Here is a 22,035-nt window from a genome sequence, read left to right on the forward strand (position 1 = left end):
GATAGATAGATAGATAGATAGATAGATAGATAGATAGATAGATAGATAGATAGATAGAGGGGGCGTATGGAGCTAGACAGATGATAGACAGCCTAGTATTCAGAGAACCATTGTCTGTCTATGTCCTCACTGGAGTTATCTACACTCTCGTCAGCCTAGCCCGAGTAGGATGGTGAAATCACACTGGAGCTGCCGTGTCCACACGGGTGCTACACTCACTCGCGTGTGATGCTAAGACTTCTGGGGACGTACCCCTGGTTCTTGGCACTGCACCGAGCTGAGCCGCTCTGTGAATTCCTTCCCAGCGCGCTGTGGGGGACATTGTCTGTCCTTTCCGGGCACAGGAAGGGAATTGGAAAGGGGCTAGTGGAGCAGCAGCACTCGAGCAGCGCTGACCTGCGTCCACACTGCCGAGTGGCTGCGTTAGCAGGTGATGCTCTGTGCTCCCGGGGGTGTTAGCCTGTGTCCCTCTCAGGCCAGCCAACTGGGTGAAAAGCAGAACTGCATTTGGGTTATGTTGGTGGATGGGGCAACAGGGACTAACTTGGCAGCAGTCAGCAGCGGTGCAGTGCCACTAGCACGGCCAGCCTCGGGCAGCGTTCCCATCGCAGGATTTCCTGACAGTGGCAGGGACACCTGAACTTGGCCTGCACTGGTGCCTGAGCCACCGCTCCTGCCAGCACAGCTGCACCACGAGTCGCAGACCCTGTCCTACAGCAACTGCTGGAAGTGCAGAGGAGAATGAGCCAGGCTAGCGGCCCGGGGCAGAACCGCAGCAAGATTCCCCTCAGGCACGGACGGCCACGGTTTAGCATAGGCCAGCCCCTGCCATCCTTCCTCGGACAACGCTCTCTGCAGCCCCTCCTGGGACTGCTTGTGAGCTCAGGGTGATTTCTGCCTGGCTCTGGACGGCTGCAGCATCCCCCAGTGGGTTCCAATCTAGACCAGTTCCTTCCCGAGTGTGCCTCCAAGGGGCACCGCGTCTGGGAGGAGTGGCTGGGGGGACTTTGCGATTACGGCCGCCTCACCCTACTAATGAGGCACTTAGCTACATGCTGCCCCCCGGACATGCTGTCACTAAGCGAGCCCCGTCCCCCTGGTGTTTGCACGGCTAGCTCTCTGCTCTGTGCCGGGCGGGGGCGGGCCCCGGACGAGCCAAGCTCATGATCGGAGCAGAAATAAACGAGACTGATGCAGTCTGAGGTCAGAAGAAAAGCAAACTGCTAACGAGCTGAGGACACAAAGGCTCGTTAACAAAGCATGCAGCAGAACCCGGAACTCAACCGTCCCCGCAGCGCTAGGCCCAGAGCCTTCACCAGCCCCGTTCTCCAGAGCCGTCTCCTTCCCTTCATGTCCTCCCAGAGCGATACCCAGGTCCTCCCAGCGGCTCCGGTGGGGGAGCCCCACAGCCATGCTCTGAGTAGATGCCTTGGAGTTTTTTTGCCATGACAACATTGTGCAGCTCATCTGAAGTGGAACATTTTGGGGAGCCCAGCGGGCGGGGGCAGGGGAGCAGGCGCAGTTGCTTTCAGTTTGTTCTAAGCCTGTGTCAGGACAAATGACGCCTTTTTAAATCATATCAAATCAATTAAACTCCCATGCATCATATAAATGAAGCCTGGCTTCATAACATAACATAACAAACGCTGCAGGATAGCCGGGAACCAGATGTGCTCAGAGGCTGACATAGAGCAGTGACAGAAGGGCTCTGGAACAGCTCAGGTGTCCAAACCTCCCCTCTCCACCCCGCTCCCTCCTAAGTTCAGTGTCACTCAGTTCCCAGACCCAAGGACAGTGATGGAAAGTGCCCTTTACTGCCCAGGCAAACCCTGTCTGTGCCGTTACAGCCTCCTGGAAGAGAGCAATTCGGGCTGTCATGTTTAACGACTCAACTTCTCACCAGCCAAGACATAGGCCTTGGCGGTACCTGACTAGGCTGCCGAAGGAGGCTACTGGGGTAACCTGGGAGATCATAGGGACCCGCTTACCTGGGGCGTTCTGCCCCTTCGCAGCTCAGAGCTTCATGTGTCTGGCTGAGTTCAATATGCGGACACTCTGCCTTCCAGCGAGGCCCCTTCCTGCTCTCTGTGGCTATCTTAGGGCCCGCTGTGGAGCGGTGGGCCTAGGTGTCTCACCAGCATCTCACCAACCAGACACGTGGTGCCCGGGCGCAAGGAGAACATGGAACAAGACGTCACTCTGTGCCTGAGGGCGGGACAGGCGGGTCCTTGACTCCCGGCTTGGCCACACGAGAAAATGGCACTGGTATCACCTGAGTCGGCTTTTAAACTGAACCAGTGAAGCCAGTGCCAAAGGCGACATTTGGCTTCTTTTGGTTTAGTTACACTGGGTCCTGACTGACTGGAGCCGCATTGCAGCAAGCCTTCTACCGAACTAACTGCGTGCGCATCGGTGTGCCTGGATCAGGTTAAGTTCACACCTCCCTTTATACAGGTGCCGCTGTCGCAGGTGGAGCCCTCCGCGATGGAACAGCCCGGCTAGGTCCTCTGCAGCCCGTCGGTGCAGGCCAGGACTGGTCTGTTTTCCAGTCTGCTTTCAGAAGTCCTCACTGGCAGGGCTTCTGTCCCTTCCCTCCAGCTCTCTAGATTCCCTGCTGAGCTCAACTCAAGGGTTTCTAGCCCTCACTGGTGCCTTCCGGCTGGGCACTGCTTTGCCGGCCATGGCTGCCAGCAATGCCCCTAGAAGGCCTGTGAGCCACAGTCTAGATCAGTGCGGGCGGGGAGTCAGCGGAGCCCCTTCTGCTGGTTAATCTCTTGACCATTTTAAGCAGAGGAGCAGCTGGCGGCCGTGTTGCCTAGTGGTTAGAAACACGGTGCTGTGCGGCCATAAACCCAGCTGAGCCCCTGGCTCACCCAGCACATGACCTCTGGCAAGCGCCATGTTAAACGGTCCCATGTTATACGGGTGTGGACCTTGCATTAGAAACACACAGACAGATCACAGAATCATAGAATATCAGGGTTGGGAAGGACCTCAGGAGGTATCTAGTCCAACCCCCTGCTCAAAGCAGGACCAATCCCCAACTAAATCATCCCAGCCAGGGCTTTGTCAAGCCGGGCCTTAAAAACCTCTAAGGAAGGAGATTCCACCACCTCGCTAGGTAACCCATTTCAGTGCTTCACCACCCTCCTAGTGAAAAAGTTTTTCCTAATATCCAACCTAAACCTCCCCCACTGCAACTTGAGACCATTGCTCCTTGTTCTGTCATCTGCCACCACTGAGAACAGCTGAGCTCCATCCTCTTTGGAACCCCCTTTCAGGTAGTTGAAAGCAGCTATCAAATCCCCCCTCACTCTTCTCTTCTGCAGACTAAACAAGCCCAGTTTCCTCAGCGTCTCCTCATAAGTCATGTGCCCAAGCCCCCTGATCATTTTCGTTGCCCTCCGCTGGACTCTCTCCAATTTGTCCACATCCCTTCTGTAGTGGGGGGCCCAAAACTGGGCGCAATACTCCAGGTGTGGCCACACCAGTGCCAAACAGAGGGGAATAATCACTTCTCTCCATGTGCTGGCAGTGCTCCTACTAATGCAACCCAATATGCCGTTAACCTTCTTGGCAATGAGGGCACACTGCTGACTCATATCCAGCTTCTCATCCACTGTAATCCCCAGGTCCTTTTCTGCAGAACTGCTGCTTAGCCAGTCAGTCACCAGCCTGTAGCGGTGCCTGGGATTCTTCCGTCCTAAGTGCAGGACCCTGCACTTGTCCTTGTTGAACCTCATCAGATTTCTTTTAGCCCAATCCTCTAATTTGTCTAGGTCACTCTGGACCCTATCCCTACCCTCCAGCATATCTACCTTTCCCCGCAGCTTAGTGTCATCGTGAACTTGCTGTGGGTGCAATCCATCCCATCATCCAGATCATTAATGAAGATGTTAAACAAAACTGGCCCCAGGACAGACCCCTGGGGCACTCCGCTTGATACTGGCTGTCAACTAGACATCGAGCTGTTGATTGCTACCCGTTGAGCCCGATGATCTAGCCATATTTCTATCCACCTTATAGTGAATTCATCCAATCCATACTTTTTTAACTTGCTGGCAAGAATACTGTGGGAGACCGTATCAAAAGCTATGCTAAAGTCAAGGTATATCACGTCCACCGCTTTCCCCGTAGCCACCGAGCCAGTTATCTCATCATAGAAGGCAATTGGGTTGGTCAGACATGACTTGCCCTTTGTGAATCCATGTGGACTGTTCCTGATCACCTTCCTCTCCTCCAAGTGCTTCAAAATGGATTCCTTGAGGACCTGCTCCATGATTTTTCCAGGGACCGAGGTGAGGCTGACCAGTCTCTAGTTCCCCATATTCTCCTTCTTCCCTTTTTTAAAGATGGGCCCTATATTTGCCTTTTTCCAATCGTCCAGGGCCTCCCCCGGTCGCCACGAGTTTTCAAAGATAATGGCCAATGGCTCTGCAATCACATCCGCCAACTCCCGCCACACCCTCGGATGCATTAGATCCGGCCCCATGGACTTCTGCATGTCCAGCTTTTCTGAAGCTCCTGAGCCTCCCCGAGGCCGCAAACTACCAGCAATGAAATGCACAGCCCAGCAGGGAGGGCAGGGCCTGTTGGCCATGGGGAATCCCATGCTGACATCTCCCTGCCCATATCAGTCCAGGAGTCCAGCTGGGGGAAAAGTCTCTCCCCAGGCTGCTGGGGGACACTGGCTCTCTCTGTGACTTCCCCAGTCCCGGCACCATTCCTCCCAGCAGCAACAGCACTGCCTCCTGGACACCCCCCTTCATCAGACAGGGCTCTTGGGCCGCCTCCCCGTCACAGGCACCAGGAGGCAGGTGGGATGGTGACTTGGCATTTTCTTAAGTTCTTTTTTTTAACCAGGGGCCAACGGCCTCAAGTTGATCTTTTCCAGAAAGCCCCTTCTGCAAAGGCCCAGAGCCAGGCCTAGAACCGGCCCAGGGCCGGGCGAGAGCTCGGAGCACCACGGCCACCCCAGACACCGCAGGGGCGAGCGCAAGCACTGAAGGGGCCCAATCCACCTCCCTGAAACCAGGCCCAAGCTGTTGGCCGAGGGTTATTGCCCTAAGGTACCTGCAGGCAGAGCCTTCCCGGCTGCCCCACCAGCACGAGCAGCCCCGGCTCCTGCACTCCCCAGCGTGGGCCATGGCTCTGACAAAACGTTCTCGTTACAGTGGGTTGGCCTTGAGCTGGCAGGTCCTAGCAGATCCCCACACAGCCAGGCCTGTCCTTGGAGAATTAGGCACCTCCTTTCACAACTGTACTCCACGCCCTTGGGCCCCCTGCGGCCTGACACATGAACACGCACCGGGCTAATCTGGCAACGGGGATGAAACGAGAGAGCTTTTGTTCCATCGCGAGACAGGCGGAGCAGCCTCGGCGGAGGAGGGCTCCACCCGCTGGCTGCGCTCGGGAACGCGAGTCATTTCACCATGAGATAACAGAACTCCAGAGCCACTTGCCCCAGGAGTTCGCATCTCACTTTGCAAGGTTTATTTAACATTAACTATGGAGCCTTGATTCAATCCGTTTTGCAAGGACTACATGGACTCACTTTCTTCTAGTCTGCCAATTCCAGAGGTCCCGTTCCTCTTTGTTTCCTCATTGTCGTCCGACAAATAACCCTCAGTAACGATGTGTGTTAGAGATGGGCCAGGCTAGGAACCCAAACGCCTCCGAGGAGGACCCAATCCAAATTTAACAGCTGGACCCACTTCAGACTGACGCACTCCTCTGGGGATAAATGTACTTCAAAAACCCAACAGGCACCGGAGAGACAGCGTGAGCTAGCGGCCAGTGCACTGGATTGGGAGCCAGGAGATCTGGGTCTATTCCCAGTCTGCCAATAAACTGCTGCGTGACCTTTCCCCTCTCACCCTTTCTGTGTCTTGTCTATTTAGATGGTGAGCTCTCTGCGGGAATCTCACTATGGCTTCGTACAGGGGCCCTGATCTCAGTCTAAGGCAACTGTAACTCAGATAAATAATAACCACACCCTAATTCTCTGCCATCAATTCAGCAGCGTCTGCTAGCATCCTGGCTGTTGCTTTCCAGTGAGAAGCCAGTTTGGTGAGAAAAGGAAATCATTTTAATTCTTTTTTTTTAAATCTCTGTTTTACAAGCCTTCATTCGCTATTGTTTATGTAAACAGGTAAATTGTTTCGTATCTCAATTAAAAACATCTGCCACATAAATGAATACCAATTAACTCCTCCTGTTTTTAATTACTCTGTTAATTACACACAGGCAGCAGAAAGGATGGCATGGGAATAGGGAAAGCGTGATGCACACGCCCTCCCCCCCCCGCGCTCCCCTCCCCACCTTGCTCTTGGCAAGGATCCGAAATATGCCCAGATAATGATGGATTAAGGTGGCTGGTGAAAACAATGGCTCGTAGCCAGCTCCGGGGATTTCGGCTCACTTCACAGCCGCTACACGGAGGCCTCACCTCCTGGCCAGGATCTCGCGGGGAGTGGGTTCACCTTGGAGAGCCATTCGCCTGCTGCACGCACGCTTACCCCCCCCCACACGTGCCCCACCAACCTGAGGCTGGCCCTGCCCACCAGAGGGCAGTCTAGGGTGGCACGCCCGCCTCCCTCCTCACCAGCCGGCTCACCATAAGGCTTCCCCAAGCCTGATTAAAAGGGACTTAGCTCCAGTCCCCAGGAGCCCAGTATATGGAGCAGGCTAACCTCATCAGGTGACTCCCTGGGGGATGAGGACTAAGAGAACGCCCTGGCCCGGGGAGTAGGTGGGAAATGGGCTGCCAAGCCCAGCTGTGCTGTTGGATTGCACTGGGCGCTCTGAATTATGCTCCAGACATTGCAAACCCTGGCTGGGTCTCTGCTCCAGGAGGACCCACTGTCCCTGCATGAACACAGGGACTCTGTAGCCAAGGGTCCTTACACCCCTACCAGGGAGAGCAAAGAGTGTCTGTGACGGGCAGTGGAATTCCTCCCAGCCCCAGCTCCTCCCTACAGTGCGGCTCACCCTCCCCCGGGGACAGCACACCCACACAGCCGGGGCTAATTGTGGCTTTTAAGCCGCAGCTCTGCATTGCCCATGGGGGGTGGGGAGGGGTTGGTGCAGGAGGTTGCCCCCCTTCTCCCCGGTGCATCAGCCCCATCCTGCAATCTGAGGCAGAGGGAGCGGCTAGGTAACCATGTTCACTACCCAGGATGGCTCACAACCGAAGTATCAGAGACACGGAGCACGCAGGCTGCTGCTGAGAAAGCCCGGAGGGGAGAATAACTGTCCCGGAGAGAGTCATCCGCACAGACGCATCTTCAGCACCAGCAACCCGCGCGGCCCAACCCTACATGTTGCTGGGCTGAAGATGTTAGACAGTCAAAGCTGGTGGATGGTTCCAGCAGGAATCGCCCCAGATACTAAGCGCTGGATTATTAAGGGCGGCTAGGACCACAGCGTGTTCTATCGTTACGTTATACCACGGAGAACAGGTCTGCGGCTCCCCCCTGAAATACACCTCCCACCTCTGCTTTGTCAGTGCGAGAGCCAGGGGGCAAGGGGGGGAAGTGGGTGCAGCTCTGTGGGTGGTAACAGTGTCCCACCTGGAAACATCGGGTCTGAGTTGGCCCCAGCAGCAGAGAGATGCTACGGTCGATGAGTACAGTCGTGCCGAGGGCGGGCCTGTGGAAGGGGAGTGGTGTCTCTGCCTGCAAATGTCGTCAGCAGGATGCCTGCAGAACGAAATCACCGGGCCTTTGCCCCACAGACATAGAGGTGGTTATGGGGGCAGGGCGAAGAGGACTTGACTTTGCCTGCCCACCTCATCATCTTCTTTGTGGACCAAATGCATCCCTGGTGTAATTGCACCAAAGGTGATGGGGCTGCACCAGGGATGCATTTGGCCCCAGGAAGGTGTTTTTTTAACTGCACACGGGTGTGAATTCCTCCCACGAGGCCCCTCCTTCCACCACCCTCCAGTGCTTTTGGCTGCGGGGTGTTTATTGCACCGTTCAAACCAAGCCTGTCTGTAATAGATGCCTGCACTGGTATTGCTAAGCGATCCCTCGTGCTGCTGGCTGATTTGGACTAGACTCTCCTAATCCTCCTCCCTCAGCATCACAGTTGTGGGAAGCTCTCCAAGCAAGCAGATGGGGCTGCGGAGCAGCCGCAGCGGGGAGCGGGTTTCCTTACAGGGCACATTTGACAAGGGAGTATTTTGTGCATTTCAGCCTGGCCTATAAAACCATCTCGGGTTCAACCCGGGTATTGCACATTGGAGCGTCTGAGGCTACGAAGTCTTGCAGGGGGTTCGAGCCAGTTTGGCAGGAAAGGGGGTGGGGTTCCCTCGGGCAGGAGCTGAGCAGTGACTCTGTCTCTCACGGGCGATTGTAGGAATTGCCATATCAGTTCAGAGTGGAACGTGCAGCAAGCCCCAGAGCGGATTCATCTGGAGTACTCTGCTCACAAGGGAATTTTGTTCCCAAACCCCCTGGGTGCCCAGCACCTCTGACAACCAGGCCCAACGGGTCTTCCTGCTGGGCACCCACAACCAGATTTCACCTTAGCGATTGTCCTCGCCACCAGTGCCAGCCACTAGCCCATCCTGTCAGCTGTTACCTGGAAACCGGACTGAGACGCTGTGTCACTTCCTGGAGGAACAGGTGGGCAGCTTAGTGCTTAATGATGGAGTCACATGACAAAAGACACACACAACCCCTCATGCTATTTACCAGCTGTCTGGCGCTCCTGGATCTTAAACACACTCACTAAACACTGCGAGTAAACAGAGCAACGGGATCCGGCCGTACACGCCTGGAGCACTGCAGGCCCCCGGAGCGTGTTCTGACATGCCTGCTCGGCGGTCAGGCGCTGCTGGGGACGGCAGTCCTTTTGGGGGCTTGGCAAGTAGCCCGAGTCCTGACACCAGGCGGCAACACAAAAACCCACCCAGCCTTTGCCCTCTCTTGCCCCCAGACTAGGAGCTTTTCCCGACAGCTCGTCAGGGTTAACCTCTTGGATGCTGTTGGCAGAAGGAGGCTGGGCACACCCAGGAAATGGGTTGTTAATGTCTGTATTACAAGAGCGCAGGGTGCCAGTCAGGACTGGGGCCCCGTTGCGCCGGGCTGTACAGCCATATGCAAAGACCTAGGGCCTGAACCGCTGCCGGAGTCCACAGTTTTGTCACTGCCTTCAGCAGGAGCAGGGTCAGATGCCCGGCTCCTGCCCCACCCAAGAAGACAAGTGACATATGGAGGGTGGGGAGGAGCGTGAGCCAATCAAATACAACGACGCATCATATTTACAGCCATAGATGCACAAACACAAATTCCTCTTGGTTATTATGAACACACAAAGTGTCGGCTCTCCCCATCTGTCCCTCCAAGCAGCCGATTTCCTACAGGCCTCGCCGCGGGGGGGGGGGGGGGGGGGTCCTGCGATCTGCCCGAGAGAGTCACTCCTCCAGCCTTGCTAGAATGCTTGGTTATTATTTCTATTGTGGCCACATTTCCAAAGGTATTTAGGTGCCTAAAGGCCTTTGATCTGGTCCCTAGAGACCTCAGTCCGGGATCGGGGCCCTGTCGTGCTAGGCACTATAAACACACAATGCCAGAGCCAGTTCCCACCCCAAAGAGCTTGCAGTCTAAGGCTGGTGACAAGCTTGACCCCGATTTCAAAGGTCCCACTGAAATCAATAGGAACGTGTTGGCTAAGTATCCTGGACGGTCGTGGGGAGAGACATTGGCATCATCTCGAACAATTCCCAGCCTCAGCAGGGCAGGGAGCCAGCTGGTGGGACACCTCACAGCGATGCTAAGAGAGTCTTGGATGCAAAAAACACAGGGAATGGAGGCCACAGAAAGGGGCAGCTTCCGTGGAGACGGGACTGGCGGGTGACGGAGTTTACATTGCTGCCTATGGGGCCAAATCCCGCTCGCCTGACATGCGCCACTGATCGCTGTCGGAGCACTGGCATGAGGCAGGGGTGACCCATGGACTTTCCTTGCACTTGTTGGTTCCCCTCCTCTTGGTTTCTGATCTGCTGGGCTCTGAGAAGAGTCCTCAGTTGTTATCATCAGGATTTGTTATTTGTATTTCCGTAGCACCTAGGAGCTCTAGTTCTGGGCCAGGACCCACTGGGGCTAGGAGCTGTACAAACACAGAACCAAAGCCAGTGGTTCTGCCCCCAAAGAGATTCTCATTCAAGTATCAAGGAAGGATTTGAAGGAAGAGGAGGAGGGAGCTTTGCAGATGTTCATGGGGAGATTCTCCCAAGCGTGAGGGGCAACCTGGGAGAAAGCAGGAAAATGGAACAAGCAGGTGCTGGAGGCTGGTCGAATGGGCCAGCTGGAAGTGGGAGTTGACATTTCGATACCAACTGCGAGATGACAGTGGAGCTAGGAAGAGCAAAGACAGGCAGCTTCTGTAGAGAAGGGGGAGCCAGTGGAGGGCTTCGAAGAGAGGAGGGACGTGCTCGAAGCCAGGGGCTAGGAGAACAATCTTTGCAGCAGCATTCTGAGTGGGTCTGAGCAAGGCAAGGCTGCATTTGTCAAGGCCAGAGAAAAGGCTGTTGCAGAAATTGAGATGATGAGACCCTGGATGCCAGTTTGAACTGCATGGGTGGATAGGAAAGACCGTATGCAGAGCTATTCTGCAGAATGAATTGGCAAGATTTAGACATCGCCTGGGTATGAAGACCTAGAGAGAGGTCTGAATCAAAGCTGACGCCCAGATGAGGGGCTTGTGTGACGGGCAGGACGGCGGAGTTGTCCACAGCAATCAAGAAAGGAGGTTGGGGGGCGGGGGAAGATTAGGAGCTCCGTTTTAGCCACGTTGTACTTGAGCTGATGCTAGACATCCATGAGACGTCAGAGAGACAGGCTGAGATCCTGGTTTGGAGGGAAGGAGACAGGTCTGGAGCAGAACAGATCTGTGAGCCAGCAGCACAGAGGTGGAGGTTGACTTTGTGTTTGCAGATGAGATACCCCAGAGATATGGTGCAGAGGGAGAAGAGGAGGGGACCAGGGACAGAGCCCTGTGGAACCCCTACAGAAAGCTGGAAGAGGGAGGGGGTAGATCTTCTGAAGGACACGCTTAAGGAACGATTAGAGAGGCAGGCGCAGAACCAGGAGAGACCAGCATCACGGAAGCCAAGGGAGGACAGGATTTCCAGAAGTAAAGCAGGACTGGCTGTGTTGGAGGCAGCTGCCAGGTGAAGAAGGATGCGGCTGGAGTACTGGTACTGGGTTTGGACTCATTAGAGACCTTGGCAAGAGCAGTTTCTGGGGTGTGCAAGGGGCGGAAGCTGGACTGGAGAGGGTCTCGGGTGAAATTAGAGGAGAGGGACTCCAGCCAGCGCGTTCAATGAGCTTAGAGCTGAGCTGGAGAAGGGAGATGGGGGTGGCTGGAGAGGCCAGCGGGGTCAAGGGCAGGTGTTTTAAGATGCGGGAGACTGAAGCATGGTGGTATTGTGAGGGGGAAGAGCCAGAGGAGAGTGAGAAGCTAAAGAGAGTAAGGCAGGGATGAGAGGAGGTGGGGGCAGTTCAGGAGATGGGGTCACTGGGGCAAGTGGAAGAAAGCAGCTGAGAAGCGTCTGCGACTGTGGCAGGAGAGAAGGAGAGAGTCGCTGCCGAGCGGAGGGGGAAGATCAGGTTGTGTTTTGTCCATTTTCTCTTGGAAGAAACTGGCAAGCTCGTGTGCAGAGAGAGCAGTGGAGGAAGGAGGTGGAGAGGGTGGGAGGAGTAGAGTTGGTGAGCCAGGAAGATGCCAGAACTCTAGAGTTCTCTCGAGGCCTAATGAGCGGGAGCGCCATGTGAGCTCGTTTACAGGATCAGGCCCCGGAGTATGCAAATTGCCGAATGTTAGTCAATTCTATAAAACGGCAGGGCCCGATTCTGCCCCTATGGATGGCGGAAGCCAAGCTCCTATTGACTTCAAGAGGGGCACAGTCAGGCTGCTGACGGCACGTGGGCTGTTGGAGTCTCTGGGGTTCTCTTTTTTAAAATCTTGTGTTCAGTTTGAACACATTTTTGTCTGAGATTTAATAAAATAACGGGGGAGGGGGAATCAACAGGAATGTTGCAAACTGAACAGGAAGTGCCTTGCATGCTTTCCGGAAGTATTTGCTGTGCATCTTCCAAAGGAAAGTTGTGGGTACCTAAAGGTGGGGCTGCTACCCGATTGACTATCCATATTAAAAACAAGATGGGCCCTTTCTGTCGAGAACACCCTGGGTGGGGCTGGAGGGGTCAGGCGTGGGAAAGTCTCCGGCAGGAGTTTTCACTAGTCATATTAAAGGCCTGATTCTGTAATTGCAAAACTCCTCCTGCCATCCGTAGGGGTAGGCTTGGGCTTTAAACATTCAGGATCAGATTCTGATTCACACTGAGGCTCTTTGCCCCACGCTGGCAGTGGAAAGGGAGCATAAATGACATTCACATTCACTGTAAGGGCCCTTTTCACTGCCAAATTAACGCGAAGGGTCCTTAGTGTCAAAGAGAATTCAGGCCTGAGGGGTTCATTCAAAGCCGCCTCTCTCTTCTTTGCCCCATTGCTCAGCGGAGACATTATTGATCTCGCTGTCATGCAGCCGTAAGAAGCTGGAGGCCGGGAGCTTTGCCTCCGTGTGATTGAAAGCAATGGGCCATACGGCGGGTGGTACAGTACCTGTTCCCAGCTGAAAGTGGGGGTCAGTAAACACGGCCCAGAGTTACTCGGCAGAACTGACCCTGGGCAGATTTCAAATCGGAGCAGCTCACTTGAGTGACAAAAATAAGTTGTTTAAGTTCTCCTAAGCCCTGCAGAGCCAACGCAGCTCTGAGAGAGAGCCAGAGTCGGTCTGGCCCAGTCTCTCCCATTGAAATCAGTTGGAGTGAGGTGCCTAAATACCTTTTGAGGATCTGGGCCTTTCTTCTCATGCATCATCAACAGCACAGCCACCTGGCGCTCCAATCGCAGGGCCACGTTCCCTCAATGGGTGACACCTACACCCAGGTATTCCCCACTGCTCACCACAGGGCTGGCCATCCACCACAAATGATCCTCAGTGGGGCTGCCCAGGTGTCACAGATTTTGGCTGATTGATCGTTATTCCACCGATGACGTGCAAGGTGGAAAGAACCCACAGATCCCAGAGAGAGCGTCCAGCACTGGCAGATCAAAGGAGCTATTGTTACAGATAAACTGAGCCCCTCTAATCTGGGGGCACTAACAGACAATCACCCTAGAGCCCCACCCCAGTGTCCTTATTTCAGTCACTCGTAAGAACAGAACTGCACGTTGGGACTGATCCTGCACCACTGGACTCAGTGGGAGCTTGGCTATTGACTTATATGGGTGCAGGATCCGGCCCTCAGGGGATGCTAAGAAGTAATGAGCGATATTTCAGGTGAAACACACATGGGCCCACAGTGCGTCTCCTCTCTGGGCGACTCGTGCAGCTGTCTGTTCTGAGTGCCCCTCAGTACTCTGAAATGCAGAATGCATGCCATGGGCCCGATCCTGCGTTACACTAAGGTGACTTTACAGCACTCAGGTGATGTAAAGGGAGTGCAAATGTCAGTGTAAAGTGGCCTTCAGGTGAAGGAAAAAATCAGGCCCCAGGTGCTGGAGTTCGTGGTCCATGTTCCTAATCAGTCCCAAAGCCCTTGTGGAGGACAGACCTATTGCCTGGAGTCAGGAATTCCCTAGAAATCAGGGCGACTCCCCACTGCCCTGCACCAGTGCAAAGAGCATGTCCTCGCGTTCTACGCCACATTGCGCTGGTGTAAATGGAGGAGCAGGCAGTGACGAACCGAGCGTCCTAATCACTCCGGAAGGGATTGTTCCAATGGCTCCTCTTAGCTCTCCCAAACTGAAATGGGAGGCAGCGGGAATGCAGCGGATGCTAACGTGTTTGCTTTGGCTTGGTGGTGGCGTTGGAGTTTGGCTTGCTTACAAAGAAGCTGCCGCAGAGGAATAAGGGCTTGGTTCTTTCTGAGGACCTGCTGCAGAGTCCCATGGGAGTTTTGCCATGGCTGGGCGGCCATGGAGCGGGGGTGGGATCAGGCCCTGCCTTCGCAGCAGTTTCTTGCTGCAAACTGCAAACGCACTCATCACAAAACACACTGCTGGCTTTTTAGCTCATCAGAGCAATTAGACGGAGACAAAATTCTCATTTATCACGTCTGATAAACACTGAAATGTGACAACAGTCTAATGCGCATGTTGCTGTTTTCCCCCAATAGCCGTGTTTTTGCGCTGGCTGGAACGCTGGTGATGGCCCGTTACACTGGAATGTAATCCCAACTGCAAACATTACGGCATTTCTCACAGTCGCAGCCTGTCCACTTACAGAACTGCTGTTTCCTGTCCTATTAGGCAGCCCTTTATTCTCGGTCCAGTTCACTAACAATCCATTGACCTCCATCAAATAATGCAATAACTTACATTCATGTAGCCCCTTTCATCCCAAAGGGTCTCATAGCGCTTTACAAATAGCTCTGACACTGGAATGTGCTTCACACGCCACAGGGTGGAATGCAGCAGCTGTTTAACAGGGCACTGCAAAGTTCTACAACGGTTTAGGACAGGAAGTGGAGAAGATACTATAGCCACATGAAACTGCAAGGGGAACTTAGGAAGGCTGAACATAATTATCAGAGCCAATTCACCCCTGGCCTTCTGTAGTCATTTGCACTAGTGCAATCTGATTTGGCAGCATTTTACATGCTTTTTGCACCAGTGTAAATTATTGCACAACGGTGCAGGAATGGTGAATGGGACCCCTGGAATGTGACTAGGACAAATAACACTACAGTTGAAACACCATGGCATCTTTAATGAGGGCCTGGGCTCAAGATCTACATTTTATGGCCTCTTCCTCCAAAAGACCTCTGGGGGCCCCCTTAACACCATTTCTGTAGTGGCACTGGCTCCACATGGTCTGAGAGAGAAGAGTGCCACCTACCAACGCACTGACTCCACTTCCTTCAGCACCCTGGATTTTCCTAGGACGTTTCCCATCCAAGAACTGACTAGTCCAGCTACACTTAGCTTGAGAGAGCTGCTGTGATCACAGCCAAAATCGTGTCCTCCTGTCCCTGTTTCCCCCTTAGGAATGTGTTGCCACTAGCTCTCAGGGGACATCAGGTCGGCTTTGTTTAGCTTTTCATAACCTCTGATACACTGTAAGCTCATGGGCCGCACTGGACCAAAAGGAGATTTGTGTTGCTCATCACCCACTCCTCAGTTACGGGGCTTCACAATGAAACAAAAAACTGCACCTTTCCACAGTCAGCAACCAGCCAGCCAGATCAGAAATGACTCCGAAATGCCCTCACTTGCAGCTGGAGAGTGCACTTTGGGATTTGATTGTTATTGGCTGAGGCAGGAACATTTTACCACCTTGTTCCTGGTTGCCTATACCACCACTTCAGGGCCTCTTTCTTTAACATGGTGGGAGGCTTCCCTGATCCGAGAGCTCCTTCCCACCAGGTCTCTTTCCCGTGACTGGCATACCCATGCATCTCAGTCTGCCCAGGTTCAAAAGGGGGACAAAGACCCAAAACACAAGAAGTGAAAAAGAGCAAGAATCTTAAAATGATGTGCAATGAATGTCTTGCATGTTACATCGCTCTATGAATTCAGCTTCACAAGCATGCATTTTTAAATTACTTGCCTCTAAATATCAAAACACAAGAGCCCCAGAGATTAGTGTGTGTGAAAACAGGTCTGGAGTGAGGCCTCCCTTTTGTAATAAAGGACAGCAAAGGGGGGTTCTGTACATAACCCCACCGATAGCATGGTCACTTTCCTGGGCTCCCTAGAACGGCCTTACCCAAGTTAGAAGGAAGGGAAAGAGTGCTAAAAATGCCACTAACCACAGGTAAAGAGTAAAACCTTACCTGCTGGATGGGACATGGGCTGAGTCTGACTGGAAGCAGTGGACAGAAAAACCCTTCTCTGTACAGCAAAATTCATCTTTGTTTTCCTTCCCAGTGACTCTCTGGCTCACTGTAAAGTCCCACAAATCAAAACAAAAGCAAAACTCTAACTTCTATTTTTATGTGAAGGGAAATACATTTCAAATCAAAGAGGACTTTCCTTCTTTGTGTCTCGAGAGGTAAAACTCAGCCCGTCCCCAACTGACCCCACATAAGTCATTTCCCAGCATAGCAAACAAATAGAGTATAAGTCATAAAAATGATGTATAATATTTTTTGTTAAAAACCCACGTCAAGTTTCAGTAAACATCTCTCCAAGTCAGCACTGACTTTCACACACTTCCTCTCCAAGATCACTGCTTCAGTTTGTTGCTGGGGGAGTTAGAGTGGTCTAATGGTTAGCGCAAAGGACTGGGAAGCAGGACTTTTCGGTTCCATCCTTAGCTTCTGCCTGTGGTTTTGGAAAAGTCACTGAACTTCTTTGTCTCTTAGTCATCTCCATTGTAAATAGCAATATTGACCTCTACCTCACAGGGGGGTTTTGAGACCTGATGTTTGCAAAGTGCTTTGAGATCCTCGGATAAAAGAACAAAGGATTATTATTCCCTTTTAATTAAAGGCAGAATTGTTCTTGGACAGGCATTGGGAGAGTACAACAGAGGGAGCATGCATAGATGTTCTTTCTAAACTAAAGGCAGACTAGACCATTGCTCAACATAACGGACACCGTCAACTCACATCTGACCCAAAATTAAAATGTTGTAAAAACAAGCTTTTTGTGAAAACCTAAGATCAGTAGAAAGGTTTCATCAGCTAAAAAAAGAAGGAAAAAACAACAAAAAGAGTTGTTTCTAATCAAATGAGCATTCCCCTGCAGTATTTGAAAGGGAAATACTTAACAAGAACCTAAAGATGAAACTGACTCTAAACAGAAGTGAAATTGACCTCACTGATTTTCATTGCCCAAGATGAGAGTAAAGTAAAATGTAAAAAAGAGCAAAAAGAGCAAAGGACAATTTGGCTGTATAAAATTCTTTCCCTTCTCAGGACATAAGGAAATGAGCTTCTTTACAGGCATTAGTTGTCAAGCTGACCCATCCCTTTACCACATCTCTAGTCATTTCAGTGGCTATCCGGCACCACAATCCATTGTTGAAATAAAAACACACATATACTTGGTTGCAAGCTCAGATTGGGAAGGACACAACATGCAGTGCCGAATGATTTGGCGCAATGCACTTAGCCCTCCACAATAAACCAGTGGGACTGAACTACTGAAACGGGGCCTTGGCTCGTCATGTTAAAAAGTGATTTGGATTCCTGGATATTGGGGGGAATATTTTGAATTGCTGTTTTTCCTCGGGCCACAACTGCTGCATCAGAACCAAATGCGCCATTAAGACACACTGGACAGACTGCTGAGCAGGAAGACTGGATACTCCAGAAGACAGATCTGTAATGAAATTCTGCAAGCCAGGGGCACTGAATGGAAAACACGGGACAGATTCTTACACTGGTTAATTACTATTTTGATCAGAAGCATGTTAAGGCAAATTCAGATAGCTGGATTCCTCCTAAGCAGCCCTTGTTTTAAAACCTACATCAAATTGTTTTGTAGCACATATACATGTATCTCAATTAGCCCTCAGTTTCTTCCTTATGACTCAGAAAGTCTCCTGAGAAGAATTATGCATCTCCTCACCACTAAGTCTAAATCAATCAGTCAGCCACTCTGAAAGTCTGATGTGGAGCTGACGGTTTCTTATGCCTCTGAGGAGGGGCTGACTCGCCGCTCTTGCAGCCATTCGTGCAGGGAGGAAAATGACTTCTTCCAGTCGTGCAGAAAGGGAAAATTTGTGAAGCAAAAATGGGAGAGATTTGCTGCAGGTGGGCACAAAATGAGGCCGCTTCCCTGTGGAACTGGTGGCCGCGTCAGATTATGGAGTGTTCAAACACCAGCCTCGGGGCTTCGGGAAAGCATCCACACAGGACACTCCACTTTGCAAAGGAGAGAACACGGACCCTGCGCTCTCAGCCCAGGACTGGCTTCTGGTCCATGGCAGAAGAAAAGGGCAACACCAAACCCTGCAGTCCTTCCTCAGGCAAAATTCCTCCAGACATCAGTTGGAGAGTTGCCTGAGTGAGGACTGCAGCATCAGGCCCCAAACAAGCCACCATTCTTCGATGGTCGCAGACTGACATTTTCCACAGTGACTACTGATGTTAGGTACCTCCATGGAGGATGGGCGGGGGGGGTTAATGGACTCCTTCCAGGGGGTTGATTCCCAGGAAGTGCCCAGCACCCCCCCCCCTTCTGGAAGCCAGGCCCTTGAACAGGTTCTAGAACGCGGCACCCCACATTTGGGCACCAGGCTACCAGGCCTGAAGGAACATTCTCAGCCACAGCAAAGTACAGAAGAGCTCCCTTGAAAGGGAAATGCTTCTCTCCTTCCCCTCTCTCCCCTGCACTGCATGTCTGGTGGCCCTGCTGTCTAACTGTCTGTCCCCACATGTGGCCCTCAGGGGAACCTTGGCTATTTAGACGGTGAGATCTTCAGGGCAGGGGTGGTGGCTTTGCTCTGTTTGTGCAGCACAAGGGGGGTGGACCCTGCCTGGGGCTTGGGGCACTGCCCTAAAACAAATATTGACTGCTGCTGGGAATCAGAGAGGTTCCGCCCGGGCACGGCCATGCTAAATGCTGTCTCGGGTACTGCCCTGAGCCAAGTGTTTGGTGGGGACAACTCCAGCTCTGGTGGCAGCCGGTAGAACAGTCTACAGGGGAGCAGGTCAGTTGCTCCACTGTCTTTTCTGACCCTTTATTGACTTCCCAGCTTCGTCCTGTGGACAATGATCTCTAACACCGCAGCTTTGCTGCACATGCCGCCTGCCACTGAAAACCTACCACGAACCAACCTACCGCTGCGCAGATCACTAGGCAGGACAGACCTGGCTCTTGGCAGCCTGGCAGGGGGGTTACCCCCCCCCCCAAAAAAAGTTCTTTCACTCGCCCTAGCTCCTCCCTAGCCCCACGGAAGAAACACTTGCTCTCCCCAGCTTTCCGGCGTGTGTCTCTCCCCCCACGCTGGCAATCCCCAGCTCCCGCGGAGTGTCCCGCTGCCTGGCAGAGAGCTCGGGCCACCGGGCGGGGAGAACCCGTCGGGGCTGGGGCCAGCTGGAGCGGGACTCAAACCAGCTGTGTGGCCGTGGAGCCCGAGCCCCGAGCGCCTCTGTCTGTCCGCTGCCGGCCCCCTCACCTGCTGCATCCCCTCCATCCCCCGCCCCCACAGGCACCCGCCAGCCGGGACCTGAGCCCCGCATCTTCCCACCCGCCACGCGGGGATGGGGACAGGCAGGAGCCTTCCTGCTCTCAACTAATTGTCTAATGAACCCAAGCCTCCGTCGGGGGAGGGGGGGAGATCCCGCCTGCCCACGCAGCCCCAGGAGGATCGCTCCCTGCCTTTGTCTGCAAGGGGGGGTAAGGCCCCCCCATTTGGCGCTCAGCAGGACCGGCATGAGGGACTGGACCCTGTCTGCCTGGAAGGGAAGTTTAAAGAGCCCGCGTCCTCCGCCCCTGCCCCCGCAGCCCCTCCTGCAGGAGCCCCGCACCTGGAGGGCAAGCCAACCCCCGCGAGCCGCCGGGGAGCGCTCCCACGGCCGGGGGAGGGCAGAGGGCTGCCCCGGCACGCCAGTCCCAGGGCACTTCCACGCGCGCGCGCACGTTCCCCCGTGGGGAGGAGAGGGACTTACTGGCCGGAGGTCGGGAAGGAGCCGTGAGGTAATTTCACACGCCCGGAGACAGCCGGGATCCAGAGGCGGCGGGTGCGCTGCTCGGCTTTCTAGCAAAACCCAACGGGAGTTAATCCAAGCGGGCTGCCGGGGGCAGGGGCCGAAGCGCGGGGGCCGACAGGGGGCTGCGCCCTTGTTCCCATGCCCCGGGCACCTGCCCGAGGCTTCCTGCGGGGGCTGGGCGCTCCCCTCTCCCGGGCGCGCTGAGCTCCCCTGGGGAGCGCGGTCCTCAGTCTCTGCGCTCCTTCTGCGCGCTGCCCCGGCGCAGTCCGGCCGCCGCTGGCCCTGGGGCTCTTCGCCAGCCAGGAGAGGGGAAAGGAAGCGCCGGGCGCTGCGCTGCGCGGGGCCCGGGTTCTTTGGTATGTGGCGCTGGCGGCACCGGCCGCCGTCCCCCCGGGGCGCTCTTCACCTCCTGCCCGCTGGCTGCCCGGGCAGACCCCCCGCTCTCGCCTGGCTTCTCATTTTCTCTCTGCCCCCTTCACGCCCGTCGGGGCTCATCCCTCCGGCTGGGGGCCATGGAGCGAGGAGACCTCGCGGCCAGGGAGCCCCAGGGCGCACGGGGGGCTGCTCTTTGCGGCGATCTGCTCCACCCCTGTTGTTTAGCCCGTTGGCTCGCCGGCTCCGTCTCTCTCCAGCCCCGGGGGACTCCGCTAGCGCCGCCGCCTCCTCCGCTCGCCTCTGCCCAGTGCCATCTGGGGCGGGCTTCGCCGTGTAATCTCCCTCGGACAACTTCCCCGAGCTGTCAGGCTGCCCAGCCGCCGCCTCCTGCTCCTCCTCCCGCTGCACCAGGCGCCCCGCAGCCGCCTCTCGGTGCCCGTCTCCCCGCCACCTCCCCTTCGGGCAGCGCCTCCCTTAGCGACCCCTGCCCCGAAAGCGCCGGTGGGGGAGCGGGTCGGCCAAGCCCGGCCGCAGCCCCCGGGCGAGCTCCGAGGGGTTCCGGGCGCAGGGGGTTTCTTCCTTCCCCGGGGCGCCTGGAGGTGCGAGGCGATCCCACCCCCTCCAAAGCGGGCGGTCCGGCGTGTGCACAGGGGAAGCCCCCGGCCGGGTCCTTTAGTGCATGGCCAGCCCCCAGCAGGCGGCCGGCTCCCGGGTCCTGCGAGGCAGAGCGGCTCGTCCTTCGCGGTGCATCTCGCCTCCGCTGCTCCCTCTTCGCAAACCCGCCTTTCTGCGGGCTCTTGGCTAACTCCCGGGGCCGGTGCGCTGCGCTGCACCCTCCCGCCCCAGCAGCGCTCGGTCGGTTCAGCGAGGGCTTCCTCCTGATGGTGTCCGATCGCCAGCAGCCCCGGCCGCTCCGCTCCGCTCCCTGCCTCGCCTCCCGTCTGATTGAGCGCCCGCGCCGCGGCTTCTCAGTTTGATGCAGCGCCCGGCAGCCTATGCCTGATGAGCCGGGCGGGCGGGCCGCACCTCACGGCCGCGCCCTGCAGGGGGCGCTCCGCTACTGCTGCAATCCCCGCCGGCTTCGCGGCAGATGTCACGGTGCACGCAGCCGGATGGCTGCGTTTCTTCTGGGTGGGTTTTTCCCGCTCCTCCTCTTTGGGGAAGGGCCGAGTGGGGGGTTGCAATGTGGAAAATGCAAATCGAATTGAATATCTTCTAGAAGAAGCAAAACGGATCCACCTTTCAGATGCACAGAGTGCAATGATTAACTGCCCCTGCCCAGGACTCTGAGTGTGTGTGTTAACATGCTCCACACCTCTCCGTTTTCTTTCTCTCCCTTTTATATTTTCCCTTTGTCTGTGGCGCGCTGTGGTTCCAGGCTCCCTTCTTCTGGGCTTGCTCTGCTTTGAGTTCTTCCAACTTTAGTCCCTACAGAGGCTGCTCACAAGTTCTTGCTGCTGCCATGATTACAAGAGGGCATGGCTTGAGACTTTTTACAAGAAGAAATCAGATGCTCAGTTGCAAAATCTATCAGCACAGAAAACTTTTTAAATGCCCCCCTTGCAGCTTGAATAACACACACACACACACACACACATATGAAGAAGTTTCCCTCCCCACATACCAATTCCACTACAAAGTTGTTGTTCCTTTAGTGCAAGGGCCAGTAGAAAAAGGAACAGCTGTTCATTCGTTTCTACTAGAAATAAGCCCGGCCTCCTGTGTAACTGTTGGGCTTGTCAGGTGGCTTGCCTGTGTGCATTGTTGTGGAGCATTTGACACACACATGGATTATTTGTATTTTGTTTTTTAATATAATAATTCCCCAAGACCTCCTTTCTGAAGCCTCTTTAGCACGATCCATGTCATGACACAGCAGCCCCTGCTGGAGAGGACCTGTCAAGGCAGCCATGAAGAAATGATGTTGACCAGCGTGACTTTTCCCCAAGAAAACAATGGGACTTTCATTCAGGCATCCTAC

At 54.6% G+C, this 22,035-nt stretch overlaps 1 protein-coding gene across 3 annotated transcripts in view; it reads right to left on the minus strand.

Moving 5' to 3' along the window:
* LOC112106321 (protein CBFA2T3) overlaps positions 1-20,955 on the minus strand; it is a 64,957-nt gene extending 44,002 nt beyond the window's left edge. For all 3 annotated transcript variants that reach the window (XM_024199495.3, XM_024199494.3, XM_024199493.3), the window contains exon 1: positions 19,638-20,955. The gene's annotated coding sequence lies outside the window, so the exon portion shown is untranslated. The remainder of the gene's footprint in view (positions 1-19,637) is intronic.
* Positions 20,956-22,035: the final 1,080 nt, after the last annotated feature.

This window comes from Terrapene carolina, unplaced genomic scaffold (genome assembly GCF_002925995.2).
Source record: "Terrapene carolina triunguis isolate 2854851 unplaced genomic scaffold, T_m_triunguis-2.0 Scaffold33891, whole genome shotgun sequence".
Classification (NCBI taxonomy): domain Eukaryota; kingdom Metazoa; phylum Chordata; order Testudines; family Emydidae; genus Terrapene; species Terrapene triunguis.